Raw genomic sequence first — 25,299 nt, 5'->3', positions numbered from 1 at the left:
TCCATCACAGACTCCTAGGGCTAGCTTTGCCCCTCTTTTGGCTCCATCAAGGGCTAGTAAAGGGGAAGGGATTTTAGCATCAGAGAACCAGAGGAAGACAGTCTTATTTCTCTTCTCAGACATGAAACGCAGAGGCCCAGAAGGCAGATGACCTGCCCAAGGTAATGCAGTTAGGTGGTGGTGGCATGGCTAGATTAAGCACCTGGGTTTCCTCACCCCTGGCCTCGTCCACCACCCTGAGCTGCCCCAGCTAAGTGAGGGCCGAAGAACCAGACACAGACTTCAGGCTGACTCCTGCCTTCTGACATTCTCAGCAAGAAAGGGGACTGTGGAGAAGAGAGTACAAGCTTTCTATTTTGGGCTTAGCACGTGGGACTGTAGACAGTGTTGAGTCGAAGGAGAAGATTTAGGAGTGATTCCATAGGACATCAGAGTGTAAGAAGCTTTAGCTCAACAGTTCAATATACGAAAAGCTTTTACCCAGGACCCGAGTGGGGCTCCCTAATACATTGTAACCTGCATCTTCCCCCTGAAACATCTTAGCTCCACGAAGCAATAAAACAGTCTGGCCTAAGTGACTGAACTTCTTTGAAGTCCTGAAGTGGCCCATAAATAAGGTGGGTACTTTGGAAGGGGGCGTGTTTTTTTAGGAGGGATCCCTATACGACTCTTTCAGAGTCACATTGATTTGTAGCTGCCTCTAAGTCAATTTCCTGGGGTTCATAAATCTTGATTTAAGCAAAACGAAAATGTCATCAATATTTATTTGATGCATGTCTTACCACTCCATCGGAAAGGAAGGAAAAAAAAATGTCAGCATTCTCACCCTCTACCCCAGAGCAGGCATGGGACATGGCTGTTCCCGGCTCTTCGAGGGCTATTTCGTCGTGAGCCATAAACCCTGGGTAACAAATGTACCATTTCACGGTCAGCAAGAGTGGTAACTGTCACTGGAGAAATAAAACTGAGTTATTGTTTCCAGTTTCAAAAGAACAGCAACAAGTATAAAAAAAAAAAAAAACTGTATGTGATTCCTGTCCTCTTCCCGTCAGACACCTGCAGCCATCTAATGTTTCACTGAATCCTGCCACATAAATGCATAGCTTCACTCACTAATCCATATGGCTCCAGAGACCACTGTTACATGAGAACTTCAACTGATGGGGCCAGGCAGCCCAGGGCAGCTTAATCTTTTTTAATTCAAATCGACTGAGTCCCATGTGGCCGGGAGATGATACCCTATATGCTGCAATCAGACTGACCTAGACTTCTCGTGCTCTAAATGATTAATGAAACTGCCTCGAGTTTGTTTCTATGGTGATTGGAAACCTGACCCAGACAGAGGAATCTGCCATTCACAGGAGCACAGCCGAAAGGGGGGCACTGGGGACTCTGGCCGCTGGTCGGGAGGCAGGGATGCACAAATGCTTCCAGTTCTTCTCCCAAACTGCCCTCCCAAACACCTCACCGGGAGAGTGGGGTGAGGGGACAGGACAGAAAAGGGCCCTTTTAGGAAAGTTTTTAACTTGACTCAATTGCAGAATTATCCCCCTGCCCCCCTGCAAATCTAAAAGCTGTTTGCTTCTAAAGCATTGATCCAAGAGTTGAGGGAAGACAACTCACTTTTGGTTTCCTACAATAAATCCGTGAATAAACAAATGAAATAAAACCATGAAGTGTTTTGATTCCTTCTTTAGAACGAATGGTTTTATCCATTATGAACATAGGAAGCCTGCTGAGCCCCTCGCATCACCTGTTTATTCTCTGGTCATGGTAGTTTTATTTGTTTTTCCTCCTCATTTGAAATAGGTCCCATTTGGGCTTCATGCAGCAAAACTTTACTGTCAGAAGTGGCAGAGGTAGGCAGCGTGGGACTCAGTGCAGGATTAGATGCTGCTGAGAGAGAAACAAGAGGTATGAAGAGTTAGTGCCAATGGTCACCTGCTGCCAATGGTCACCTGCTGCCAATGGTCATCTGACTGGGTGGGATAGTTGGGTCCCGCTGCAGATGGAGTCCATCCTAGGTTTCCCATCCAAGTCCCCAAACCGTGCCCGGGTGCCTTAGGTCCATGAAATCCTGAACCTTTAGAGCATTCACGCCTGAAATGCCGGAGGCCATACCTTGTCATTTGAAAACCCAAGGCTTAACCCCATGTGGCCATTGACTGAGGGCTAATGATTTTATAAATGTGGGTGAAGGAATCATTTCCCTTCTCTCATTCTCCCCCCACTGCCCACCTCCTTAAATATGGTTTCCCACCTGTAAAATTCTGATGCTCCGTCTTCCCTAGAGAAGACATTCCAGACTTTAATAAGACCCATGGGGCCCTCCAAGGTTTTGCCCCACCTCCTGCTCCACCTCCGTCTTCCACTCAGCTCTGCCAACTGTTCCCTGAATGTCCTGCCTGAGTCTCCCATTCTCTGCCTTGGCTTTGCTGTCCCCTATGTCTGGAACGCCCTCCCCAAAGTCTGAGTGTCTTCCTCATGATCCAGCCCCAGTGCTATCTCGGCTCATGGGCAGCCCAGTTCCTCAGCACAGCCTTCCTACCCTCTCCTCCCTTCCAATATGTCTTTTTTCTTAGGGTGTCCTAGTCTTTGTCTTGTGTGCTGGGACATCTAAGTCTCAGTTGCAGGGCTTGGCACGTGGTGTTTGCTCAGTCCATATATGTTCAGTTGAATTTCTTCTTCCAACCTTACTCCTCGGCTCCTGACTCTGTCGCTAGCCAGGAAGTTCGTTTGGCTGCCGTATCTGTTGTCTCCCTGATGGTCAGCACTGGCTGTCCCCAGGTGAGCAAAGACTTCAGCACTTCGGCTCAGCAAACACCTAGGGGTGCTTCTAGGAAAGCAACCCAGAGCTCCTCTCGATTGGCTGTGCGCCACCCTTCTGACCGAGGTGGGGCTCATCTGGCCTGAGTTTCTGCAGCAGATTCTCCAAGCTGAAACCTTCCGTGCTGAAGGCCCAAACTGGTCACAACCAGGCTGGGTGCTGTGTAGAGAGTGTGTCTAGTCCAACCTCTCATTCCAGCCTCTGACTCATCCATATCGTGGTGCAGCGTCCTCCTTCTGCCCTTGGCAGGAGGAGGGGAACCCGAGTAAGAACAGGTCTCGGCCAGCCTCTCACCCATTCAATTAGACCTTTCCACAAACTCCCTGCTGATGAGCAATCCCTTGGCCTTATCTGACTCTTCCACAGGGGCAGGTATCATGTGTGCCTGTTGTGTTGTCTGAAGACACAGGTGGCAAAACTTGGGTGTGGGGCTCTGATGAGGAGAGAGCTATACACAGATGCCCAGGAACAGATAGTTGAGTGAGCAGAGGCAGGATGCTGCCTGAGTCAGTGAGCTGCCTGAATGTGTTACGTCCCCATGTAGTTGCCATTTCACCAAATTACAAACCCCACCAAGAACCTCTCATCTGGACTCCCCCCCACGCCCGAGCACAGAGCTCCTTGACTCTGCCCAGACATCTTTCCCATCTGTTCCGTTTGTTAAATGAGCATGGAAGGTCACAATCCCTGAGTCCGTTATGCTTTGTAATGGTAAAGAATATCTTTTTTCCCATTCCTTTTACCTCCCTTACCCACCACCCTGTCCAACCATGCTGGAGCTTGTCCTGGCTGGACAGTTTTTAAAATCACATTTTATTTTCAGAGGTTCAGAAAAGTCCCATCACTTCCATTTGGAAAGTTCTTCCCTGGATGCTGGGGGCACTCTGTCTGGGCTAGGTGGGAGGGTGGGGGCTGGTGGACAGAACTTGGAGGAAGCAGTTACTGAGGTAAGGAATGTGAGACGTGATGAGAGGGAAGCGAAGCCATGAATATTCAGACGAGGAGGAGAGTGGAATTCAACCTGACACTGATACACAGGAGGATTGGATTGATAGCAATAATCTAAAATTAGAAGCAGTCAGTCATGGGAATTTAGAGATCAGACTCTAGAGACAGACTAAGTTAAAAACTGAATTTGCCACTTACCAGCTGAATGACCTTTGGCAAGTTACTTAAACTCTCTGTGCCCCAGTGCTTCATCTGTAAAGTGGAGATAATAAAGCACTTCCTCTATGTGAATGTAGTGATGATTGAGTTCATGCAACAATACCTGACACATAGTACACACTCACTGCAGTTACAGTGGAATAAAGATCAACATCATGTACTTTCTGGAGGCTGCCAGGATCTTTCTTTCTTGTAGAGTTTTCTTTGTTTCTTTCCCAAACCCTTCCACTGTCCCTCCCCAATCTTTTAATTTGTTTTGAGGGAAAGGAAGGTCTAGGCTTCCTCTGTTCCAGAGGAAATACGATACCAGACACATAACAGGAAATTTAAAAATTTCTAGAAGCCACACTAAAGAATAAAAAGAAACAGGTAAAATTAATTTTATGAATATTTCATTTAACTTAGTACATCTAAAACATTACTCTTTCAACATGTAATCAACACACAAACTATAGATTCCTTGGACTGGAGCACATCTGAGGTGGGTGTTCAGAATTTCAGGTGTTGCCTTGTGCTAGCCCCAAGTTCAAAGTTATCCCCAGAGAGAACTGAATCCACAAGATTTTGGAGTGAAGCCCTGCTCCATCTTCGCTCAGTCATCTGTGAGGAGGTGGGGTAGGGAGCTCCACCCCTTTGGTTGCTCTTGCAGAGGAAAACTGAGTCAGGCTCTGCCCTGAGGACATTCTGTGTTAAGAGGTTCTGATCCACAGGGAGTAACTGATGAGATGGAGCAGGTGGACTTCATCTTCATCTTTTGGAAGTTAAACATTTCAATGAAGAAGCCAGATTATTCAGGTCTAAATCCTGCTTTGATTCTTAAGTTTGTAACTTTGCTCCTCAATCTCCCCATCTGTAAAATGGGGTAAAAAGAGTACCAAACTCAAAGCGCTGTTAATGAGGATAAAACAAGTGAGTCTTGCAGAGTGCTCAGAATGATGCCTCTCAGATATTACATTTGCCAAATAAATGTAATAATTTATGGGACTACCAACCACTTGATTCACTGCAGTATCTCCAGTCTGTATAGGTGCTCAGTAAATATTTGTGGGATAAAATAAATGCTTTTAAGGAGAGCTTTGGGAACAGTTAGAAGAACGGTTTGCTAAGCCACAAAATGCATGTACTCCAGCAACATGGATGATTGCTAACCTCTCTGGGGGTGATGAGGGGAGGTGAGTGTGCGCAGTAGAACTTACTTTGTGAATGGGGGGCAAAACTAGGTGCCTTTCTCTGCTTTTCATCCACTGCTCTTACTGTTAACTCCATTTGTTTAATGAATGCTTAAGGGCTGCCAGTTTCAAAAGGTGCCAGTGATGGGGCCCAGGACACCCTAAGTCTCTGTCTGACCCTGACTTCTGGCTTTGTCTACTTCTGAGTGGACCTTAGTATATGGCAAAGACTAGCTGGGCCACGTTAGACAAAAACTCTTTCTAGACAGTTAGAGACAAAGAGAACAATCCAGAAACACAGACCATTCGCTCTACAACATGGGAGTTGACAACACAATAAAATCCTCCCCTCAACTACCCATCCACCTCAACCACCGATGATGAAGGGTGAATTGAGTACAGAGAAAGAGGATAAGCTCTATCTGCCAACTTCCTGTCCCATGGCCTCCTGTACTTCCAAGGGAGTCCAAGTGGACTCTGAAATGTGCTTCCCTAGTCCTGCCCCCTTTTCTATGGGGAGGATATCATTAAAGAAGATATCATCTGTTGATTATCAATGAAGACAACATATAACACATAGTGTGACCCCCAAACAGTGGGGACACTGGGGATGTCTCAGAAGACTGGAAAGCCCATTAGGGCAGGTGGCACAAGAGAATTACAAGGAGGTGGGATGTTGAGGATGCTAGGGCTATTTTAGTCAGTCTGGAGTATCCATTTGTTTTGGCCAGTAAACTAACGACATCTTAAAAGCGATGAGGAATCACAACCCCCGTTTTCCCAACCACTCAGTACTCTGATTTTATCTCATGGGGACTCGGTGGCCTAGCCCTTCACCTCGGTTTCTGTACCAGCCCCGGCCCAGCCTCTGGCGTGCATGTGGGCTGCAGTCCGCTCCCCCAGACTGTAGACACTCAGGTTCCTGTAAGCAGCTTTGACAGGTTTCAGCAGTATTCCCAGGATGAAAGCTGTTTTCTTTTAAAAAGCAGATGTTGATGACAATAAAGTCTGAAGAGAAGGCTACAATATAAGTGGATTTCTAAATCACTTCTACTTAGAGGAATTTGCAGGACATGTTTTAAAAAATACAGTCCCCTATGTGATCCCTGTTACTAGTTCCATTGATGAAAAGACTCAGCCACATTTGCTTGAACATCCTTAATACAAAGGGGCACCTTAAAACACATTTCCAGATGAAAAATGATGTACGTTTTTTTTCTTTTCAATTAGGCCTAACTTTCTGTCAATGGCTCTCTGTTGTTACCTCTTTTTTTTTTCTTTTTAAAAATAAAAAAAAATGCAAGTAGTTTCATTTCTGAGACAATTAAAAAGGAGAGATGGAAAAGAAAATGATAATTTTATTGGTATTTTAGCTATTTTAAGAGGAAACACATTAATATGATTCAAACTCTAAGCAAAACAAAAATATAATCAACAAAACCCCTCCCACCCCACTCCAGCCACCTGTTCCCCTTCCTAAAGGTAGTCAGCATTATCAGTTTTTTGTTAACATTCCAGAGGTATGTCACTCATAAATGAATATATACCACCTTCTCTTTTTTCCTTTTTGCATGTCATATTCACATACTGTTCAATCGATTGTTTTTCCATTTAGTAATATATGCTAGAGATCATGCCTTTTCATTATATAAGGCTTTTCCATTTTCCCCAGCTGTATAGTAGTATTTCATTGTATTTATTTAATAAGTCAGCTGCAGAAAGACGTTTGAATTATTTCCAACCTGTCACTATTACAAAAAGTCTACAAACAAGTGCCTTGTATACATATAATGTTTTTTACACATTCTCTTATATCCATAGGGTAAATTCCTAGAAATGATAGCTTAAGGTCAAAAGACATGGGCATTTGCAACTTTGATTAACTAAACTTTCATTTAAAAGTCACTGATAATCCCTTCTCTCTCGTGAGTCATGTTACCATTTTTAAAATATGTAATTTCCCAGAGTTGCTCATTTAATAATCACTTACTGAGTCCCCAGGGACTGAATGTTCTGTTAGGCACTGGATATACTACACTGGAAACAACCAGCTTGAGACCAGAATGTTGGTACACGGTGGGCAGAGCAGCTGGTTGGAACTGCTTGAGACATTTGGTGTGAAAGAGTTATTCCCCTCGAATCCCATCAAATCTGGCTCTCAACGCCACCCATGCCATGGTCGGCATTAAGTTCAACGTTAGTTGTTGGGGTCATTTCCTTTCCCATGAATTGTCCCAAAATCCTGGGGTTTTTGTGGCTAGAAAACGGAGGCGGCTCTCGCATGCTCATCCCACTGCCACAGTCCCTGTGGTCCTCTGCTCTGGCTGCTTCGCGAGCATCTCTGGCTCCCAGCCTTCTGCTATTCCCATCAACCCCCCATGTGGGTTCCCACTAGCCCAGGCAGCTTTGGAGTTGGACGCACAGCCTTTCCAACCTCAAAGGAAGCCTTCACCCCCACTGCCTTCTGTGCCTGGGAATTACTCAGTTTCCTGGCACAAACCCCTCTGCCTTCTTTTCAAAACATCAGTTTCCATTCTTTCCTTCCCGTGCCTCCTCAGATATCCACCAACACCTGGGAGATGAGACCCTCCCTCAAACCTAGTCTTGAAATGGCAAAGGTCAAGCTGCTTTGAGAACTGGGGGACAGGAATCCCATTTTCTTTCCTGGGTTTTCTGTATCTATGGGAATAAAGCAAAAATATATACTATGTTTATGTCATCCCATTACATAAATACATAAATGAAACTATAATTGCCAACTGCAATGAGCTCTGTTTTCTTTATTTGCTCTATTCCCTGTACCTAGAATGTGTCGGACACATTGTATCTGTACCCGAAACACAGTGGTTTCCTTGCTAAGTCGTGTCCAACTCTTGTGGTCCCATGGATAGAAGAGCCTGGCAGGCTACAGTCCCTGGGATTCTCCAGGCAAGAATACTGGAGTGGATTGCCCTTTCCTTCTCCAGAGGATCTTCCCACCCCAGGAATTGAACCCAGGTCTCCTGCATTGTAGGCGGGTTCTTTACCAACTGAGCTACAAGGGACACACAGTAGGTGCTCAATAAATATTTGTTGACTGAAAGAATAAAGTATCATGAAAAAAAAAAGAGAGAATATCTGAGAGAGAAAATTAGAGTTGGTGGTGACTGCTTTGGACTGGTGGGTCAGATCCAGTTTCTCCAAGGCGATGACATGTCCGGTGATCCTCGAAATCAGAAGAAATCAGCTCTGTGAACTGCCTGGGGAGGGGTTATCCTGACACAATGTGGGGGCCCCCTCCCACAATGAGGAGGAAGGGCACTTGCGGTGAATCAAGCACAAGAAGAAGCCTTGGGCAGAGGTGGTTCAAGGAGGTGACAAAGGAGGGCTGAGGCTGATGGTGAGGGACCTTGGAGGGTGTATTAAAGAGTGTAGACTGTAAGCAAACTGTCATGCAAAAATGCCCCGTAATTTTAAGAGAAGGAATAAAAAATGTTTTATTCCTTAAAAGTAAAACATTTTGGAAGGATCTTCCCAGCAGCTGTATAGGAGTGGATATGAGCACTGGATCGAGAAGTGGGTAAATAAGATCCTTAAAAGAGGTCACTGCAATCTTCACAGCAAGAAGAGATGAGGGGTGTGGAGAGGATGGAAACGCGTGGGCAGATTTAAGATACATCTTGGGGACAGACTTGGACAAGACTTGATCTAGTGTGGGAGATGAAAGAGGGACATTCTAAGTATTGCTGTGGGCTGGGAATAATTGGGAGAGGAGGGGTGGGCAGGATGTCATTTAGCAGATGGCTGAGGGAGGCAGGCTGCTGAATTTGTGTGTCTGTATCTCTGGTGTAGTGCGAAGAATAAAGGTTAGACTCAAACTGCATGGGCTCTAGTCCTGTCTGCCAGATCAGCCACGGGTTACTAGGCAAGTGACCCACCCTGTGTGCCTTGATGTTCTTATTTGGAAGGGAATAAAGTAACTCCTTCTTACATTTTTGAGGATTAATTGATTAATAAAATGCTTATAATAGTGTCTTTAACATAGTAAATTACCTCATAAAATTTAGCTATTTTTGTTATCCACTACATTGTCATTGAAAACAGATGGACAGTATTCCGTTTTATGAATAAATTACTTATCCAAATCTCCATTTGTATTAGGTCCAATGCTGCAGCTTAGTAATCATAGCATAGTGGTTAAGAGCACAGACTCGGGAGCTAATTTGCTTGAGTTCAAATTCTGCCCATATATTTACTAAGTATATAACCCTGGCAAGTTACCTAACGTCTCTGTGCCTCAGTTTCTTCATCACCAAGGTCAGGATAATGATAGCATCTGTCTTGATATTCTATAAAAGTGGAGTGAGTTAGTAAGTCTAGATCACTCAAAACACATTAAACACCCCGTTAGCACTTGCTTTCGTCATTACGCGTCAGCTTCTCTTTTAAGAGTGTGACGTGTTATGCCCTCATTTAATATTTATAACGCCCCTGTGAAGTAGCGACCGATCTTATCCTGATGTTACCGATCAGAAAACTGAGGTACAGACACGATTTGAACCTAAATGCCAGAGCCCCTGGTTCTAACAGCTGCTATCAATGGCGCATCCTTTTATATTTATCTTCACTTACCTGCACAACTATTTTTTTTTAGCTTTATTTGTTTATTTTTATTTTTGACTGTTCTGGGTCTTCGTTGCTGCGTAGGCTTTTCTCTAGTTGGGTGTGCAGGTTTCTCATGGCAACGGCTTCTTTTGTCGCACAGGCTCTGGGGCATGTGGCTTCAATAGTTGTGGCGGTGGGCTCAGGAGTTGTGGTTCCCGGGCTCTAAAGCACAGGGCCAACTGCTGTGGCCCACGGGCTTAATTGCTCCGTGACATGTGGGATTTCCAGATTCGGGATCGAACCTGCGTCTTCTGCATTGGCAAGTGGATTTTTAACCATAGCCACCAGGGAAGCCCCGAACGACTATTTTTTTTTTAGGATACTTTCCAAGAAATGAAATTTCACGATTTAAAAGTTATTTTAAGGTATGGCTTTTGATATAGTAACACATCACTTCCCAGAGAGTTTATAGTAGTTTGCAAGCCCATGAAATTTATAATAGCTATGTTTTCTTGGTAAATTACTCTCTTTACTGTTAAGCAATTCTTATTAGTTCACTAGATTCAGAGCAGTGACCTTGTTGTTGGAAGTGACTCTCCGGGGCAGAAAATCAGGTAGAGTCGATGGCTCTCCTGGCCCGAGTTGTGGGGAGCGGTGGCAGCGGTAAGTAGGTTCCCATCTGAGGCCAGGCTTGTGGACAACAGAGACTGGAAACGGAGCGCAGGATTACGCCTCGTGTCTAGTGGTCATGCTCCTTAGTCCCCTCCGATCTGAGACAGTTCCCAATTCTTTCCATGGTCTTGATTTTGAAGAGCACAGTCCAGCATTTTGTGGAATGCCCCTCAATTTAAGACAGGGAATGACTATTATAAGTATGTTACAGAATTTATAGGAAAAGATGCATAAATGAGTAAAGAATTATATGAGTATTTCAGAAAAGAAATGGTTACTCTAATATAGAACCCAATGAAAATTCTAGAACTGAAAAATAAATAATTTGAATCATTCCACTTGATGGGATTAAAAGCAGATAGAACATTGGGTATTATAGAATGAAGGATCCATGAACTTGGAGACAGGCAATACAAACTAATCAAATAGAAGCAAAGTGAGAAAATATATGCTAAAAATGAACAAATCATCAGTGACACATGGAATAATATCAAATCATCTAACATACACTATTGGAGTCAGAAAAGAGAGAGAATATGACAGAAAAGTTTTCAAAAAACCACAACCAAATATTTCCCAAATTAGGTGAAAAACAATTTTCTCAAATTAGATGAGAAATTTAACAAACCTCAAATGACACCTAGACATATTATTGTAAAATTTCTCAAAAAGATATGATGGAGAAAATTTTAAAAGAAGACAAAGCAACAAAGATTACATACAGGGTAACTTGGATACAAATTATGACCTTTAAAAATTAGAAACAGCACAGCCCAGCCAGACCACAATGGAACAGTATATTTAAAATGCTGAAAGAAAAAAAAAATCTTCAAACTTGAATCCTAGAGCTAGTGAAATAATACATTCTTCAAAAATTAAGGCAAAATAAAGAAAGATATTTTCTTTAATAAGCAAAAGTTGAGAGAATTTACAGCCCGGAGACCCTGAAAACAAGAAGTGCTAAAGGAAGTTTTTCAAACGGAAGGGAAGCAATTCCAGATAGGAACACAAGTGAACAGGAAGAAATCAAGAGTTCCAGGAGATAGCAAGCATGGAGATAAATAAAGTTTTGTTTTTGTTTTTTTGTCTCTTTCTTCAATTTCTTTAAAGTATAGTTTAAAGCAAAAAGAATAAAAATAATCTCTCATGGAGTTTATGACATAAGTAAAAGTAAAATATATGACCACAATAGTACACAGCCCAGAAAGAGCTAAATGAAAATTTATTGTCGTTTAGTTTTTCACTACATGTGAAACAGCATAATACTGATAAATTCTAGTCTCTGAAATGTTAAAGTTACAAACTGCAATCCCTAGAGTAAGAATCAAAAATAAAACAAAAAGGTATAACTAAAAGTCCAATAAGGGGAATAAAATGGAATGCTAAAAAATAATCTCCAAAAAATCAGGAAAAGTGGGAAAAGTGAACAAAAACACAGGGACAATTAGAAAGTAAATAGTAAGGTGGTAGATGTAACCTAGCATAAGATAATTACTTATCGATAGTTCCATAAATGTAATTAGGCTAAGTACCTTATTTAAAACCTGAGTATCTCGGACGTATATCTGGTTCTAATAACATGGTTGGCCATTCGGTTTCTAATTCCCTTTTACTGCTTTGGTTTTAACTTTCTTTTCAAAAGCTCATTAGTGTGATAGTGTATCCAAATAATTTTTTTTCTCTCTTTTTTAGTCAACTATTTTTATAGTTGGATTTCCTTTGTGAATTCCCTCTTTGTCCTGAGATAGGCCAGGTATGAACTATATTTAAAGTATAAGCAGGGTGGTGCAGTGGTAAAGAATCCTTCTGCCAATACAGGAGACGCAAGAGACATTGGTTGGATTCCTGTGTTGGGAAGATCATCTGGAGTAGGAACTGGCAACCCATTCCAGTATTCCTGCCTGGAAAATTCTATGAACAGAGGAGCCTGGCAGGCTACAATCTGTGGGGTCGTAAAGAGTTGGACATGACTCAGTGCACATCACTGATCACTGAACTATATTTAAATCAGAAATCCTATGTGTTTGGAAGTAGGGTAGGAAATCCAGAGGCTTCTTATAACAGTTTAGCCCATCAGCTTTCTGGCAGCTTTATTTTTTAAAATTTAAATAATTAACCAATCCTGAATTTATTTGTTTTAAACAAACAGATAAGTTTCTAACTTTATAAATTCCTAGGCCACTGCCCTTATTTAGTAAATAATCTAGACTTTTCCCGCTGATTTGAGAAGTCTCTTTGCATGTATGCTTCTATCCTGTCACTCAGCCATGTCCGATTCTCTGTGACCCTGTGGACTGTAGAACACCAGGCTTCTCTGTCCATGGAGTTCTCCAGGCAGGAATACTGGAGTGGGTTGCCATTTCCTACTCCAGTGGATATCCTCAACTCAGGGATTGAACTCGTGTCTCTTGTGTCTTCTGCATTGGCAGGTATGTTTTTTACCAGCTGCACCTTACTGAATTTCCATTCTGTTACTATGATTGCTTGTTTTGTACTGTTATTTCTGCTTTACATTATTTCAGTTTTAGGGCCTGGTAGGTGAAGGCCCCTATCATCACCCTTGTTTTAATACATTGCAGCTATTCTATTTATATGAACTATAGGATAATTTTTTATTAAATTTAAACATTTTCTGTTTGGATTTTCTTTTGGGATAATGTTAAAAATGTAACAAAGTTGGTATTGAAGAGAAAGAATTGGTAGTGAAGCAGTATTAGATTTTTTCTCCTGGAAATGTGACATGCTTTCCCACTTATTCAAGATATAAATATCTCTCCAGCAAAGTTTTATAATTTTCTTTGTGTGGATTCAGTATGTTTTTCAGAAGGGTACTCCTCCATCCACATTTAGGAAATAGTTTTGCTATCTTAAATGAAACTTTTATCATATATGTTCATAAACACATATAGTTTTTCTTGTCTTGAGCTTATGTTTTTTCAAAATATAATTTAATTTATTTTTGGCTGTGCTGGGTCTTTGCTGCTGCAGGGGCTTTGCACTAGTTGCAGCCAGTGGGGGCTCCTCTCTAGCTGCAGTGCATGGGCTTCTCATTGCAGTGGCTTCTTTTGCTGATGTGGTGTGTGGGCCCAGTAGTTGTGGCTCCTGGGCTCTAGACTCAATAGCTGTGGCATGCAGGTTTTCTTCCTCAGTGGCATGTGGGATCTTCCCAGACCAGGGATCGAACTTGTGTCTCCTGCACTGGTAGGCAGATTCTTTACCACTGAGCCACCCGGGAAGCCCCCGAACTCATGTTTAACGAAATGAAGTATTACAAGGAAAGTTCTTCTTTTTAAAAGCTCATTAGTGTGATATTGTGTTCAAATTCTTTTTCTTTCTTTTTCTTAGTCAACTATTTTTATTGAAGTATAACATACATATAATCAAGTGTATAAATATTTTATCTTAAGTGTTCATCTTGATGAATTTTTCCACATATATACATATACCTAGGTCAAGATATGGATTCTTTCCTATTGCCTCAAAGAGTCTCATGCTCCTCCATCTACACTAACTCCTGAGGTAACTATTGTTCATTTCTCTATCAACAGGGAAGAGTTTCACCTCCTTGTGAATTTAATATAAACCAAATCATGAAGTATGAATTTTAGTGTCTGGATTCTTCCACTCAATATAATATCTTGAGATTTATTCACTTTGTTGCGCTATTAGTAGTTTGTATTTTTTAAATTATTTTGCAGTAGTCTCTTGTGTGTGTGCAAATGTGTATATGCAGATGTCTATGTTTGTGTGCATGTGTGCATACTAAGTCGCTTCATTAGTGTCTGATTCTTTGTGACCCCATGGACTGTAGCCTGCCAGGCCCCTCGTCTGCAGGGGTTAATAGTCTACAACCTGTTGCTCTGGCTTAGCCATGAGAAAATCACCATGGGAAAAGAATAAAAGCAAAATATAGCAATACTGCTGCTGCTGCTGCTGCTAAGTCGCTTCAGTCGTGTCTGACTCTGTGCGACCACATAGATGGCAGCCCACCAGGCTCCCCCGTCCCTGGGATTCTCCAGGCAAGAACACTGCAGTGGGTTGCCATTTCCTTCTCCAATGCATGAAAGTGAAGTCACTCAGTCGTGTCCAACTCTTTGAGACCCCATGGACTGCAGCCCACCAGGCTCCTCCATCCATGGGATTCTCCAGGCAAGAGTACTGGACTGGGGTGCCATTGCCTTCTCCAATATGGCAATACAGCATAACCCAAAAAAGTACATCGGGTTGATCAGTTGGGGTTGTCATGCCCTGCTAAGCTAAGGAAAAACATAGTGTGGACCTTGGAACGCAGGGTCAGTGCAAGTTCAGAACACTGCTTGTACACACACTAAGATGTTTTCCCAAGGCATATGTAGGTCTATGACCTCTAGGTGATAGCCCTTGTACAAGAAAATAACAAAGCTAGTTTAAAGTAATCAATAAAACAGAAGATGTGACCGGAGACACAGGAGGCTGACTTCATCATAGCACAACAGATACTTTCTGCTTGCCAAGACACCAAATAAGAGTGATGTGGCTCGAGGAGCAGGGCTCTTGACCCAAGAGGTCTTGAGTCCCTGGTCCCATCCTTAAACTTTAATTCTGTCTCTAGTTCCTTTTCCCCAAACTGTGCATCAACCATTTTTGATCCCTACCTGCTGTGCTGGCCGCAGCACTCATCCATGGGATTCTCCAGGCAAGAATATTGGAGTGCTTTGCCATGGCCTCCTCAAGGGGATCTCCCCAACCCAGGGATGGAACCTGTGTCTCTTATGTCTCTTGCATGGGCAGGTGGGTTCTTTACCACTAGTGCCACCTGGGAAGCCCCCAGGTATGTGTACACATACACATAAATATTTATATACTATATACCACAATTTATCCATTTTTTATCTGCTCTCATATTGACAGGTCTTTGGGTTGTTTCTGGCTTGGGGCTATTGAGATTAAAGGTATATGAAGATTCTTGTGCATGTGTTTTTGTGAATATATGTTCACCTTTCAGTTGGGTGTACAACTGGGTGTAGATTTGCTGAAATACAGAGTGTGCACATGTTTACCTTAACAGATACTATCAAATAATATTCCGAAGTGGTTATACCATCTACACTCCCACCATCAGTGTTTGAGAGGTCCAGGGGCTGCACATCCTCAGTGACACTTGGTATTTTCAGTCTTTAGTTACAGTCGTTCTAGTGGATGTGTAGCAATATCTCATTATCATTCTAGTGGGTTCACAGTGGCATCTCATTAGGGTTTTTTTTTTTTCTTTTCTGTTTGTTTTTTGTGTTCTTTTAGGACTCTTTAAAAAATTTTATTATTGGAGAATAATTGCTTTACAGTGTTGTGCTAGTTTCTGTTGTACAACAAAGTGTACAATGTACAGTCCTTCATACGTACAACCCTTACATATGTACAGCCCTTACATATGTACAACCCTTACATATGTACAATCCTTACATATGTACAACCCTTACATACGTACAACCCTTACATATGTACAACCCCTACATATGTACAAGCCTTACATATGTACAACCCTTACATATGTACAACCCCTACATATGTACAACCCTTACATATGTACAACCCCTACATATGTACAACCCTTACATATGTACAACCCCTACATATGTACAACCCTTACATATGTACAGCCCTTACATATGTACAACCCCTACATATGTACAACCCTTACATATGTACAAGCCTTACATATGTACAACCCCTACATATGTACAGCCCTTACATATGTACAACCCTTACATATGTACAACCCTTACATATGTACAACCCCTACATATCTACAACCCCTACATATGTACAACCCCTACATATGTACAAGGCTTGCTGATCCTCCCTCTTATCACCTCCCCCCCATCTAGCCCCTCTAGGTCTTCACAGAGCACTGAGCTGAACTTCCGGCGCTATACAACAACTATCTCATTAGGTTTTCATTTGTAATTACTTGGTAAGTAGTAACATTCAACACCTTTTCATATACCCATTGGCCATTTAGATATTCTCTTTTTAAGTGCCAGTTCAATATTTTTATACATTTTAAAATTAGACTGTTTGACTTTTCTTAATGACTTGTAGCAGTCTTTTATGATTCCAGATGTGAGTACATTGTCCTATCTATTTAAAGATATTTGTCTGGGGCTTGCTTTTTATCTTCTTCATGATTTCTACTGATGAATAGACGTCTCAATTTTAGTGAAGTTCAGTTAACCAGTTATTTTCATTTACGGCTACCGCCTTGTTGTGTCCTGATTAAGAAATCTTTGCTTACCTAAAGGTCATGAAGATATTCTTCTACGGTTGCTTCTAAAAACCTTATTGCCTTACCTTTCATGTTTAAATCTATGATTTATCTCAAATCAATTCCTGTACGTAGTATGAGGTAGGGGTTCATACTTTTTCCCCCAACATGGATATCCCAGGTTTCAGCATCAGTTGATAGAAAGATCATTATTTCCTCCACTGAACTACAATGATATTTCCTTGTGAATCAAGTGAGCATATAAGTGGGTCTATTTCTACACTTTATGTTATTATTAGTCAAGTTATCTATCTTGTCATTAATATCACTCAGTCTTAATTACTATAGATTTTCATCATTGTAAGACTTGAAATGCAATAATATAAATTTTTCAATTATGTTCTTCAAGATTATCTTAGCTATTCTAGGTCCCTTGCATTTCTTTGTAAGTTTTAGTATCAACTTTTCAATTTCAATAACTATAAACTTTCTGGGATTTTGATTGGGATTGTACTAAATTTATATATCATTCAGGGAGAATTAATGCTTTAACAATATTGGGTCAGCCAATCTGTGAGCCTATGTGTGTCATTTAGCTCCTTTTAATTTCTCTCGGCAATTTGTTGTTGCATTTTCAGTATGCAATGTGTCTTGCACATATTTTGTTAAATTTATCACTAAATATTTTATATTTTGATTCCATTATAATGATATATGGTTTTTAAGTTTTCATTTTCTATTTTTTGGTGGCTCTTTTATAGAAGTATAATTTTATAGATTGACCTTGTATTAATTCACTTATTAGTTCAAATAGTTTGTTATAGATTCTCTGGGGATTTCTACATATGTAATTGTGGCAGCTGCAAATAGAGTCTTAACTCTTCCTTATCACTTCTTAAGGACTTCTATTTATTTCTCCTTCTGAAAGAACTTCCAAATAATCTCTTTGTAGACTGATGGTCCTAATTTGAGTCACACGTAAGATGATCTCTAAAAAGTGTCAGGACAAAGAAGTCTTAGTTAGACAGAATATTAGATAATTTAATTGAAGCAATGACATGAATTTGATTCCTCACTGAATGCCCCTGTTGATAGAAAATGTTTACCTGCACAAAAAGATAAGAAGAAAATACCAAGAGAAGGCAGAGCAACAAAGAAAGATTTTATACAAAATAACATGGACATGAATTATGACTTTTTAAAAATTAGAGTACAAGCCAGACCACAATGGAACAGCATCTTTAAAATGCTTAGAGAAAAAAGTCTTCAACCTTGAATCCTAGAGCTAGTGAAATGATATATTCTTCATCAACTAATGCAGAATAAAGACATTTATGCATAATAAATATGCACACCAGCAACCACATGGTGAGGTAGGTGGTGAATCACCTTCATGGTAAATGCAAGAAAATCTTGTCTGAAGGAAAATTTTTGTTAAATAACTAAAAACGCTCAAGAGCTTGATCGAGAGGCCTCGAGACAAACTTTGCTTACGTCAAACTTTTCCTCTTGATCTTTTAAGACTCTTCTGAATGCAATTTTTGCTGTATTTATCTACCTAAGCACAGACAAGATAAAGGCAGGGTTCCTGTCTCCTATTCCTACTCTGTCATTTGCCAATTAGGTGTTCCATGAATGTTCTTTGAATGAGTGAATGCATGAGCAAATGAAAATAGTAAATGAGAGGAATTATGAATGAGAGAAGTCAGCCCAATCCTCAGTTCTCTTTGACAATCCACCCTGCTGAATTTCAATTTATCACCATTTTCTGTTGGATGTTCAAATAGCCCCAAACGTTTCCCGTTCACAACTTGGTTCCACTAGAGGAATATTCCCATTTATAGCAACTGTTTTCAAAGATGGCCATAGCAATCCTTCTCCCCCACCACTTCAATCCCACTTCTCAGAGGTTGCCAATGGGCACAGCCAAACAATAAAGCAGAAATGGATCTTGGACTGAATGAGGCCATTTTTAAAAAGCAGAATTTGGTTGCATCAATCTGTGTCTGTACATTGTGTATTTATGGAAGAGATGCCATAATTATGATCCAGCTTCAGTGAGTTTCAATCTGCCATCTGTCAGCTCTGGGAGGGAAATGAAAGACGTCCCTCTATTCCATCCTTTTTTTTTTTTTGGCTGTCCTGTGTGGCATGTGGGATCGCAGTTCTCCCACTAAGGATCAAACCCAGAACCCCAGCATTGGGAGTGTGGAGCCTTAACCACTGGACTGTCAGGGAAGTCCCATGTTGCATCTATTTTGAGCAAGTGCTTCCACTCTCTGTCCACATTCAACACTCCTGCCAATGTCTACCAGCCCTCCACCCCTCATGCTGAGAGTTTACTTGTTAATCATATTTATGTCCATCTTGTAATATAACCTCCCTAGATCCTACAGTGCCCAGCACAGAGCTTTGCAAAAAATAGGCCTTCGGAACAATATTACTAGATGCCCAAAATAAGGGAGGAAAAGAAGAGGGGGATAGGCATCAAAGATGAATTGCAACTAATCTTGGATATTACATTCTGCAAGGTATACTATACATACGTTAAATTACATTGGATTGCTTTCTAGTAATTACAGTGCTGGGCTTCAAATGGTTTTTAGAGAGGCATTAGAATTTCCTCCTTTAACTTAATCACTGTGTTTAGTTTTCCCTTGGAAGGCACTTTATTTATTTAATGTCACAATACTAAAATCATTTCATTCTGCAAGGTTCAATAAACAGAAAAAAAAAAAAACCCTCAACATCTATACTAAATTGTTACTAACAAAGTAAACATTTCTTCCCCAGTTTTTTCTGAGTTGATTAAGCACCAATATATTTAAAAATGTTTCCCAAGCCTGAGAAAAACTCCCTCTGAACATACAACTATTCAATGTAGAATGTTTTTCCTACCACTTGATTACAATTTGGCAGTAGTTTCTGAATAATTTACAAATTTTAAATTTCTGTGCCCCAAACACACATGTGTTGCAGCTAAACAGACTTGAAAGAATATGCAAATTGCACTTTTATGTCAAAAATGAGTGAATGCAGCTTCATGGAGAAAAAAAAGCTAACTGTCACCCTCATGTTTTTGTTTAGACTAATCTGTGTGCTGTCGCCCCCACATCAGACTGCATCAACATTTTCTTTGGGATATTAGACGTAAATGTTTATGGCTGCAGATAGCCTAGAAGGGATTGGCACTTATTAAAAACGACCCTGGAGTATTTTCTTTGGTTTCCACATAAATATCCCAGGGAAATGTTCAATCAAACAAGGCTGCCAGGTAGAGGGAAATGAACATTGCAGCAGAGCTCTTGGGTCCCTCGGGTCCTGTCAAGTGAGGGGCCCCATCCAAGAATGGAGTAAGAAGGCTGAGCCCAGAGAACTGGGTGGAGCTGGCTTCTTTTCAGCATGGAAGGTAATGCAGTTGCTAACTGGAAATGTCCCTTGCCGAGGCTAGGAACCCTCTCCACACCAAAAAACTTCACATTTTAAAGAGTCATCAAAAAAAACTATCGATACTATATGTGGATTTTATCGCATCTCTAGCTGTGAAGGCCAAGCCTGTTTGTGTTATGGAGATGGGACGACTTCATGGCACAATTGGCTTTATTCATGGGTTGAAGCAGGTGCGAGCCTGTTGTATCCTCACAAACGGTGGGAACTGGTTTGTAAAGCTGAGGCCTGGAAATGTCCATTCTTGAACCAGAAAAAGCTGAGAAGTATATTCTAGGCTCTCAGACACTGAGGACATACTTCTAGTTCTTCCTGCTTCAGCTAAAATGTATTTGAAATCCACTGCGTAAAGGCCCAGTAAGTTCTCCTGATGCTAATCACTTTAAAGTAATCTCCTCCAGCTTTTATCCTGCTGCTGCTGCTGCTGCTGCTAAGTCGCTTCAGTCGTGTCCGACTCTGTGTGACCCCATAGATGGCAGCCCACCAGGCTCCTCCATCCCTGGGATTTTCCAGGCAAGAATACTGGAGTGAGTTGCTATTTCCTTCTTCAATGCATGCGTGCATGCTAAGTCACTTCAGTCGTGTCTGACTCTATGCGACCCTGTGGACAGCATCCCACCAGGCTCCTCTGTCCACAGGATTCTTTAGGTAACAATACTGGAGTGGGTTGCTGTTTCCTTCTCCAGCAGCTTTTATCCTAGACTCCCTGAAATCTAGGGAATGTCATCCCACTCTCAGTGGTCTTCTGCCTCGCCTCATCCACTGCAATGGCTATCATCAAGGTCGCAAACAACCTCCACGAGCCTATCAAAATGAGCAATTTTCAGTTCCTGTTTTATCTTACCTCTCAACAGTATTGATGCGTGTGTACATTAGTATGCCACATCCAACTCTGTATGACCCTACAGACAGTAACTGGCCAGGCTCCTCTGTCCATGGGGATTCTTGAGGCAAGAATACTGTAGTGGGCTGCCGTACTTTTCTCCAGGGGGTCTTCCCCACCCAGGGATTGAAACTGTGTCTCTCATATCTCCTGCATAGCAATGCAGATGAATTTTTTACCACCAGAGCCACCTGGGAAGCCCCAACAGTAGTGACAGTCTTGGGTTATCTCTGTCTTGAAGCCTCTCTTCCGCTGTCTTCAAAGACATCACAGTCATTCTGTTTCCTTTTATGTCTGGCTATTTCTGTCACCTTGGCTGGCTCCTTTCTCTCTACACAGTCTTTTTATTTAAGTCTTTATTAAATTTGTTACAATATTGTTTCTGTTTTGTGTTTTGGTTTTGCAGCCATGAGGCATGTGGGATCTTAGCTTCCTGACCAGGGATCAAATCGGCACCCCCTGCATTGGAAGGCGAGGTCTTAACCACCGGACCACCAGGGACGTCCCCGACACAGTCTTCTTCAGTTGACAGACCAGAAGCCACATGATCATTTCAAGAGACACAAAAAACCACTTGACAAATTCTAATGCCCTTTCATGTTAATGACACTCAACAAATTTGGAATAGAAGGGAACTTCCTTAATTTGACAAAACACTAATACTCATTGAAAATTGATAGAGATTTTGATACCTGGAAGTGGAAGCTGCTGTAATGAATACCTAAAGATGTGAAAGAAGGAAATTTTTGCCATTTGTGACAACATGGATGGACTAAGGATACTATGCTAAGTAAAATAAACCAGAGAAAGACAAGTAACATATGATCTCACTTATACGTGAAGTCTAGGAAACAAAACAAATGAATAACCAAGCCAAAAAAAAAAAAAACAGAACGATACACATGAACAAACTGGTGTTTGGGAGAGAGGAAGGAGTGAGAAGCTGGGCAAAATAGGTGAATCGGATTAAGAAATATTAATACAAACTTCTAGGTAGAAAATAAGCCATGGGGATGTAATACACTGCATAAGGAATATAGTCAATAATACTGTAATAATTTTGTGTGGTGAAAGATGGTTGCTGGACATGTATTGATGATAATTTTGTAATGTATTTGATTGTCAGATCACTGTGTTTATACCTGAAACTAACGTAATATTGCATGTCAACTATACTTCAATTTAAAAAGTTTCTTTGTTCAGTTTTTTTAATGCGGACCATTTTTACAGTCTTTGTTGAATCTGTTTCAATATTGCTTCTCTCTCTCTCTTTTTTTAATGTTTTGGTTTTTTGACTGTGATGCATGTGGGATCTTAGCTTCTTGACCAGGGATTGAACCTGCACTCCCTACATTGGAAAGCGAAGTCTTAACCACTGGACTGCCAGGGAAATCCCTAAAAAGTTTTTTTAATTAGAAAAATATCTGAAAATGAAGAACTGGCTTTCTAATTGGGTAATGGGCAGAGGCTGGAAGAATTTTGAGGAACATGAGAGAAAAAGTTTAGACTGCCTTGAACAGACTGTTCGTAGAAATACAGGTGGTAATAACTCTGCTAACAAGGACTTGGAAGGAAATGAGAAGCAGTAGGGAAAACATCACTTGCCTTAGATAATACCTACATCATTACCAATAGACTGTTAGTAGAAATGTGGATATTAAAAGTGGTGCTGTTGAAGGTTCAGAGGGAATGAGGAACATGTTACTGGAAGGGAGGAAAGGGGATTCTGTTAAATCATGGCAGGAAGCTTAGCAGAATTTCATCCTACAGTTATGTGGAAAGCGGAACTGGTAAATGATGGGATTCAACATTTAACTGAAATTCCCAAGCAAAGTGTTCAAGGTGTGATTTAATTTTCTTGCTGCTTAGAGTAAAATACAAGAGAAAAGAAACAAATTGAAGCGAGAACTGTTTTTTTGTTTTTGTTTTTAAGAATCTGGGACTTCATGATTTGGGACATTCTCAGCTAAACCAGATTGCAAAAGATGCTAAAATTAAGAGATTCCCTTTCAGGGAAGAGTATTATTGGAAAAGAGTTAAGAGTGTAGCCGGATAACCTCTTGCTAATGCCTCAGAAAAGTAAAAAAGCTAGAATATTCATTTACACAGAAGGCTCTTAGAAATGAAGTGTATAACACATAGATCTCCTCGGCTATCCCAGCAGAAGTCATAAATAGAGGTGGGATTATTTAGGAAGAATCTAGTGAGGGACTTTTGTCTAAAAGGAAAGAGGCAGATTCTTGAGAATTTTATGCCAGCAGAAATACTGCCAACTTGGGTGAAAAGGAACAGAGAACAAAATTAAAGAAGGCTCTTGGACCCCTAAAATTCTGTAGGCAGGAAATAGGCTGGTGAAACTACTCAGCTGTAAACACATGTTACCGTTCATAAAAAATGAAGGATGACTCAGAAGATGGAGCCTCAGGCCCAGAGTGTAGAGCCATGGACCCAGAGGTTGGAACTGAGAGTCCCAGCACATTATTTCTAGGTCTTGAAGCCCAGTGAAGTTGGCCTGGGTGAATGCCTACATTTTGGGGGACCAGTGACTCTTTTTCCTTTCTCATTTCTCCCTCTTGTAATCAGAATGTCTTACCTTTATATTTTGGGAGCTTATAACTTGCTTCTTTAGGTTCACTTGTCCACAAGGAGAGGAACTCTGCTCCAGGACAGATTATACTGAAACTTCCTCATGCCTACACTGATGATTTAGATGACAGTATTTGGAACTTTTGAACTGCAGAGATATAGGTAAAGTTTTGGATTTGCTGATGCTGTAATGGGTTGAGAATTTAGGGGGTCTTGGGATGGGGTAAAAGTATTTTGCATATGGGGCAGACATGAATCTTTGAGGGTCAGAGAATGGAATATATGGTGAATAGAATAATTCCCTCCCATAGATGTCCGCACCCTAACCCCTGGAACCAATGAATGTGTTACTTTACATGGGAAAAGGAACTTCACAGATGGGATTAAGGTTACGGACACTGAGACAGAACCAGTTCAATCACTTGAATTCTTAAAATAGAGAACCATTCCTGATGTATTCAGCCAGAGGAAGAGCTTTTTCACTGTAGAAGAAAAAATGAGAGAGATGCCACTGTGATAGCTTTGAAAATGGAGAAAGAGGGCCTTGAGCCAAGTAATGTGAGTGACCTTTAGAAGCTGGAAAAGGCAGAGAAGACTCGAGTCAACAGAATAGAAAACAACCCATCTGACACTTTGGTTTTAGCTTGGTGAAGCCCATGTTGGACTCCTAAAATATAAAACTGAAAGATAATAAATGTGTGCTGTTTTAAGGCATCGAGTTTGTCATAATTAGTTACAGTAGTAATAGAAAACAAATACAGTTGTCTATGAAAAACCCACAGCTAACACCAGCTTATAATGAAAGAAAAGGATGAAGAACAAAAAATTAAGAACAAGACAAGGATGTTCATTCTTGCCACTTCTAGTCAACATTGTACTGGAGCTTCTAACCAGAGCAGCTAGGATAGAAAAAGAAATAAAATGCATCAAGACTAAAATGGGAAAAACAAAACTAGCAATGTTTACACGTGAAATGATCTTATCTACAGAAAATCCTAAGGAATTCATTTAAAAAAAACCCTTTAGGATAAATAAATGAATTCAGCATGGTTGCAGGATACAAGATCAGTATGCAAAAATCAATTAAATTTCTATAATACTGGCATGAACTATCAGAAAATAAAATTAGGGAAATAATTTCTAACAAGATCAAAAAGAATGAAATACTTAGGAACAAATTTAACAAAACAAGTGCAAGACATGCACTGAAAATTACAAAACGTCACCAAAGACTTAAAGAAAATAAAAAAGGAAAGACATCTCATTCCCATGTATTGGAAGACTTTATCTTGTTAAGAGTCCAAACTCTTCAAAATGATCTTCAGAGTCAATTCAATTCCAATAAAAATCCTATCTGGCTTCTTTTCAAATATAATGAACTTATTTTAAAATTCATATGGAAATTCAAGGGACCCAGGATAGCCAAAACTTGAAAGAGAACAAACTTAGAAGACTCACACTTTCTCATTTCAAAACCTACTACAGTAATCAAGATTGTACTATCTGCATAGAGATAGATGTGTATTGATAGATCAGTGAAATAGAATTGAGAATCCAGAACTAAACTTTTGTTTTTGGTCAACTGATTTTTGTCAAGGGTGTCAAGACAAATCATGGGGAAATAGTAGTCTTTTCAATAAACGGTGCTGAGACTACTGGATATTCACACACAGAGGAATGAATTTGGATCTCTACCTCCAAAACACATACAAAAGTTAAAAAG

The 25,299-nt window shown here is 40.8% G+C and overlaps 1 long non-coding RNA gene across 1 annotated transcript in view; it reads left to right on the top strand.

Annotated features, from left to right (window-relative positions):
• LOC136164421 (uncharacterized) overlaps nt 1–24,525 on the top strand; it is a 71,796-nt gene extending 47,271 nt beyond the window's left edge. The window contains exon 3 of the long non-coding RNA XR_010662351.1: nt 21,397–24,525. This is a non-coding gene — a long non-coding RNA (uncharacterized lncRNA). The remainder of the gene's footprint in view (nt 1–21,396) is intronic.
• The last annotated feature ends 774 nt before the right edge of the window (nt 24,526–25,299 follow it).

This window comes from Muntiacus reevesi, chromosome 3 (assembly GCF_963930625.1).
Source record: "Muntiacus reevesi chromosome 3, mMunRee1.1, whole genome shotgun sequence".
Lineage (NCBI taxonomy): Eukaryota > Metazoa > Chordata > Mammalia > Artiodactyla > Cervidae > Muntiacus > Muntiacus reevesi.
The sequence above is the reverse complement of the archived record's forward strand: the minus strand, read 5'-3'. Positions and strand labels throughout refer to the sequence as shown.